Raw genomic sequence first — 6,000 nt, forward strand, 5'->3', positions numbered from 1 at the left:
AATAGAAGCAAAAAGCAGAGTCCAGTCGTCATCATATATCAGAAATTAATCTCGCCTAGTGTTTGGACTGGAGTAAAAATAAAAATAAAAATAAAAATAAAAATAAAAATAAAAATAAAATGATAAGTGGAGAGAGGCATGGATTGAGGATTGAGGGCCGAGGGATGAGGAAGTAGAGGACCAGCTAGTTTCTGGACTCGGAGTTTTAGTTTTATTTCGGCTCGAGGGTGGGTGTTGGAAAAATGAAATATGAAGGCCAAACTAAGAGGAGCCTGCTTCTGGGCTCTGTTGTTTCAACGAGGGCGAACGTCAACAGGGTCGTTTGTCAGCTTTTCGTATTTCCCGGACCAATTGCTTTTCTCTCTCCCACCCCTCCTCATATCGGGCTTTGTTTCTTCTCCCATACATTTATATAAATATATATATATAGACCCACACTTGCACTTGAGTCCACTCTCCATTCTCCCTATGCAGGAAATAAATTGTTACAGCTATTACCGAAAGAATAATAATAAATTGTTATTAGCTCCAGGACTAAAGGCTCGTGATACCGGGTTACAAATATTCTGTTAAAAATTTTTTCGTTTGGAAAAAAGGTTTTTTTAAGGAGGTCCTTTCGCCATCAATGTTAAATAAAAAATATTAGATTACGCATAAAATTTATTTTTATCTAATAGTTAAAGTCCTTATTTATCTACTAGTAAAGTTTAATTTAGTCTTTACCGTGAAAATTTTTGAAAAAAAAAATTTTTAAAAATGTTAGTATTTTTTCCGAGTCTTACGAGAAAGTCAGACCTTAACAACTTTCTCGAATTATGGTATTAACTACCGATTAGATGGGATAAAAAAAACTCAAAATAAGGTTGTTTATTTTTTGCAATAAAATGTATAGGTTGCTGTGGAATATATGGAGAAATTAAAATTATAAAATCACAAAAAATTCTCAAGCAACCTACATTACCATGAAGTCAAAATATTTGGCAATGTTGCATAGCGCGCAAGCTTCAGACCATTCAATAAATTCAAACTAATTCATTTATTTACACTGACTGCGAAAACTTAAACGTGGTTAAGGTTATATTGTGCAAATGAAAATGTAAACAACCGAAGTACAGCGTTGCCAAATCACGGACACGTTTTACTAAAGAGTCTAATTTTTGTATTTAACTATTTTTTTTTTATTTTCAAAATTTCAACAGTTAATGCCTCATATACTATTTATTTTTTAATTTTAGGAATTTTTATAAGTTTTTTACTTTAATTTATCGTATATTGACTACTACAGTTGTTTTGACTCAACTGGAGCGAAAGGACTTCCTTAAAATAGAAAAAATTTTCAAGAACCCTTTTTTTTAATACTAATAAAAAAACTAATTATTCAAGAGGAAAAATCTTTAATAATATATTTTTAAGCTGAGAAAAATTTTTTTTAATCTAAAAATATTTTTTTTTTAATATAGATCGTTAAATTACACTTTAAAATAATTTTATAAATTGAAATCTAAGTCTAAAAATTATTGCAGTATTTCAAAAGTTATTTTATACAATAGCTTCTTTGAAAACTGCAAAACGTTTTTACAATTTCAAACTTTAAACTTAAACTCGGTATTGTAAAAGCCTTTCATTCAACTCTTTAGAGGTCAATATCCTTTTTTTTTTATAGCGACTTATAAATACATAAATGAAATAAATAATATCCTTTTTTTGTTGTTATTATTATTATTTTATACCAGAGATTTAATTAATTAAAAAATAAAAACATTAAATATAGAAAAAAAATTTTTTAAATAATTAATAATAAACAATTTTGAAAATAATTTTAAATGCAATAAAAATAGTAATTACTTTTGTAATAAAATAAGAGCGAACGGAATCGAAAAAGTAATTAAATAAAACTAAAGTTGTAAAATAGACAGGGTGTAGCGGACATAAAAAGATTGTCTAACCAAGTGAATAGCTATTTTTCCAGTCAACCTCCCTCCCTCTTTTCTGGCAATCCTTTCAGCCCTTGAAGGCTAAATGAGTGTATACAAGTATCAAAGTTGGGAGTGGTGAAGATACTAACTAACTAGCACAGATAGTACTGGCTTACAGCTTAACTTTCTCGGCGCGAGCTAGTAGTACAGCCAAGTAAGGGCAGACGTTTGTTTCGCCTTGCCGAGATTGGATTTAATTAAGGATAAAATTAAACCCGGGATGAGTAGAGTAATTGTGTGATTAGCCGGGCAAGCGGCAATCCAATCAACGTATTCTGCCGAGTGGCCAATCAAACCCTCTTGAAGGCGCTACCCGGGCAATTTGCATGGGATTTACATCGCTAATCGACTGTACTCGCGAGTGAGTTCATTCACTTGCTCGCCATCGGGGTGAGGAGTAAGCTACGGTTTAATATAGTCAACCAGACTGAGAGTACTTTTACTGAGAGAGGATCAAAAGCCTCATTAGTCATTTAGTTAATTTAATTATAAATTATTAACTTGAAGAAAAAATTTTTTTAATCATTTTTTCTTAATTTTAATATCCTAATAAGTAATCATTAATCATTTTTTTTTAATTTAATTTTAATAAAATTAATGATTATTTATTAGGACATTGAAATAAAAAAAATATTTTTTAAACTTATTAAAATTAAATTTAATAAAATAAAATTTAATTAATACAATTAAATTAAAAGTTAAATAATTAATCAAGTTAAAATTTAGTTAGATATTTTACTTAATATTATAAATATTTTATTAAATTATTTTTAAATTATATTAATGCTAAAATTATAATTTTTATAATTTTTTTTTACTAATAAATTACTGTCAAAAATAAAAAAAAAATTAAAGTAAGAATTTTTAAATTCTAAAATTGAAATTTTTTTAAGTATTTTAAATAATAATTAATTTTATGCAAATGATTATTATAAATAATTAATTTGAATAATAATTAGCTATTATTTATTAATTAACAAATATTGTTAGTAAAAATTTTATAACTGTACAACTCATTGAATTTTCAATAAAATAATCAAATAATTAAACATTTTTTCCAAACTCCAATAAATTCAATCCCTTAGACATCGTAAAAAATTCCACTATTTCAATAACTGCCGGGTCAAGTATAACTTCTCCCTCGGAAAGTCCTTTTTTAAAAATTTTAATTTCATTTCTCGCTATCGATTCATTTCTCTTAGCGTCAGCTTTATTGCGCTCGAATAAATAATTGACGAAATAAATTATTGACAGACTCTTGAGAGAGATTCTATATAGAATGTTGCAGTAAATTAAATTCCCTTCCTTAACAAGTGTCTACAAATATATATATATATATATATATATATATATATATATATATATATTTGTAAATGTATAGGTCGAAATAAGCTTGGAAATGAGAATCGATAGCAAGTTTCTCGATTGACCGCATTGCGCGCACTCTCGGACAGAGTCTCATTTGTCGGTGGGCGTCGTAATTAATCGAAAAGCCTCGGGTGAGTTCCCGCCTTTGATAGTGCCCGACAACGCGAATAAAGGGGGTCGTAGGCGTGGCCGTATCAAAGGGGATGCCTAGAAACAAGAAGCGAGAGAGTACGTCGTTAGCCCCCTCTCAAGCTGGACGGGATTGCCGTCCGCTAAGGACCACGTGACAGACCCGGGCCAATCAACGCGCCGTTAATGAGGGATCGACGTTCGCCCTTATAATTACTGTCCGGCCATTCGGCGACTCCACTACTGCTCCGCTCGCTTCTCCAAGGACTCTCCGTTTCCAGGCTTTGTATCTGCCTCTTCAAAGAGCTCATTTCTTTCAGCCAGTTCCTCTTTTTTTTTTCTTTTTTGTTAATTTGCTTAATTCAGATTTTTTACCCTCCGACTTATTTTTTAGATTTTTTTTTTTGAGGCATTGTATGAGAACAAAATCTCAACTCAAAGGAAAAAATATTACGGTGGTAATGCACTTTAACGTAAATTGCAACGATTTTTAAGCAAAAATAAAAATTATCGTGAGGCCAACCACGAGTGGGCTAGAGCAGTCTCTCCAAAGCTAAAGAACACAGGGAGGGAGGAAGATCAAAGGAAATTTGTCCGCAACCTCTGCCTCTGCCCGCCGGTTTAATGCTAAAAAAATTTTTCCACGGTAAATAAATATTAAAATATCGTGTTTATCAGTCAGTTCAAAGGCAGCTGAGGATTCTTTAATCGTCAGTGCAAACGCGACACGTCGTGATTTCACCAAAAGAATTCTGGGGTGCAGATATGTATATATAGGGGGAGCAGGGAGGAACAAAATAGTCGATTGAGTCGAGAGCTCAGAGGAATTCGCTGCGCTGAGTATCTAAATGTCGGCGTACGCCAGACAAGGAGAAACCAACGCTCAGGTGTGAGTTATCGCTGAGGAAATTCAAAATATCGCGGAAAATTTAACTACTAAAAGGGTCCAATTTTTTGAATAAAATTTTATTAGATTAGGAAAAATTTAGCCGATAATTAAACTTTGGAAAAAATAATTGTTTGAGCTAATTTGTGATAATAAATCATTTAAGCACATTTTCTTTAAAATTTTTACTAAAAATGGTAATTTTTACCATAAACAAAAATAAAAATAAATACTTAGAAAAAAATTTAAAAGAAATTAAAAGACATCAGGTAATTTAAAAAAAATTTTTAACTAATTAATTATAGCAAGAAAAATTTATTTAAGAAATTCCATCTTTGGAGACTCTAAAAAATTACAAATGCAATTTTTTAAAAATAATTTCCCAGAATTTATTTTTTAATAAAAATCAAAAAATTGTCAAGTGTCTTCTAATTTCAGTGTCATTAATTAAATAATTTTTTGTATTTAAGACCAATTATTACAGTATTATTTTAAAAATATAGCATAATTTCAAATTTTAGATATTAAATCAATAAAATAGAGCTCATTATTTAAATTAATATTTATAATAAAATTAAATATTTCATAATTAAGCCAGAGCCTCCGACATTACTATTCTTTAATAAAAAAAACTAATAAATAAAACTAGTTCATTTAAATAAATTCCTTTCTCCACTTAAATTTATCTTTCCCTAAAATTTTTTCCACATTCGATTTCCAAACAAGTGATTAATAAAACTTACCCCGCGACCTCAGCGCGACAGAACAAACATCCAACACTCGTATTTCGAACCCAGGATCCTGAAACCGAAAAACGGATACCCGTCAGAGTCCAATAAACTATTTAAATGTCCTCTCAACAAAGAATGTGGGCGTAGGGTGTGAATATATGCATATATATCCATTGTAACAAAATTCCCCTGGATACTTATACAAAAACGAGTGACTTTAAAGCGTACATGTCAATGGTATGCATCCAGTGTCCTCGGTCCTCGTATCCTTTAAAATTCCGATGGATCTTAGCATCGAGATCTTAGCATTAGACTCGTCGGCGCACTTACCAACACCAATATCGCAGTCGAGCACTTGAGAAAGTATCTGAGTTGACGCATACGTGGCTGAGATCGAGTGGTACACATGTATGTTCACATATGTAGCATCCCCTAAAAAGAGAGCTTGGCGAAAGAGAGACAGCGGTGGTAATGGTGAGTGTGGCAGGCAGTCCCCCAGCCCATTCGTACACATACATATACATATATTTGCACGTATGTATGGATTCGAGTTTAAAAATACAAATGGAGTATCGAGCTTTTCTCGGAACGTGCTGCGAGGGAATGAGAAGAAAAAGGACAGACAGAAACAGAGAAAGAGAAAGAGGGGCAGATTGCGCTTGGGCTGTGCTCTACTCACGGGTTGGCATGCTATGTCGGAACGCCGACGGACGAGAGGCCCTCGGGACGAAGAGGCGAGGGGACAAAGAGGGTCGTGCACCCTCCTCACCATCACCATCAGCATCGCAGTGGGGGAGATATTTCAAAAATCGAATATTGATCAGAGCTGGCAATACTACCCTCTGTAATCCGTACGTGAGTACGTGGTGGATGCGGGGCCTGGCTCATGTGTGCGTGTGTGCCATCGCTC

General features: G+C 32.4%; 1 long non-coding RNA gene across 1 annotated transcript in view; it reads right to left on the minus strand.

Moving 5' to 3' along the window:
- The window catches only part of LOC123269273, a 65,315-nt gene extending 60,128 nt beyond the window's left edge, over positions 1-5,187 (minus strand). Inside the window, exon 1 of the long non-coding RNA XR_006510369.1 lies at positions 5,103-5,187. This is a non-coding gene — a long non-coding RNA (uncharacterized LOC123269273). The remainder of the gene's footprint in view (positions 1-5,102) is intronic.
- Between the last annotated feature and the right edge of the window lie 813 nt (positions 5,188-6,000).

Source organism: Cotesia glomerata, linkage group LG7, assembly GCF_020080835.1.
Source record: "Cotesia glomerata isolate CgM1 linkage group LG7, MPM_Cglom_v2.3, whole genome shotgun sequence".
Lineage (NCBI taxonomy): Eukaryota > Metazoa > Arthropoda > Insecta > Hymenoptera > Braconidae > Cotesia > Cotesia glomerata.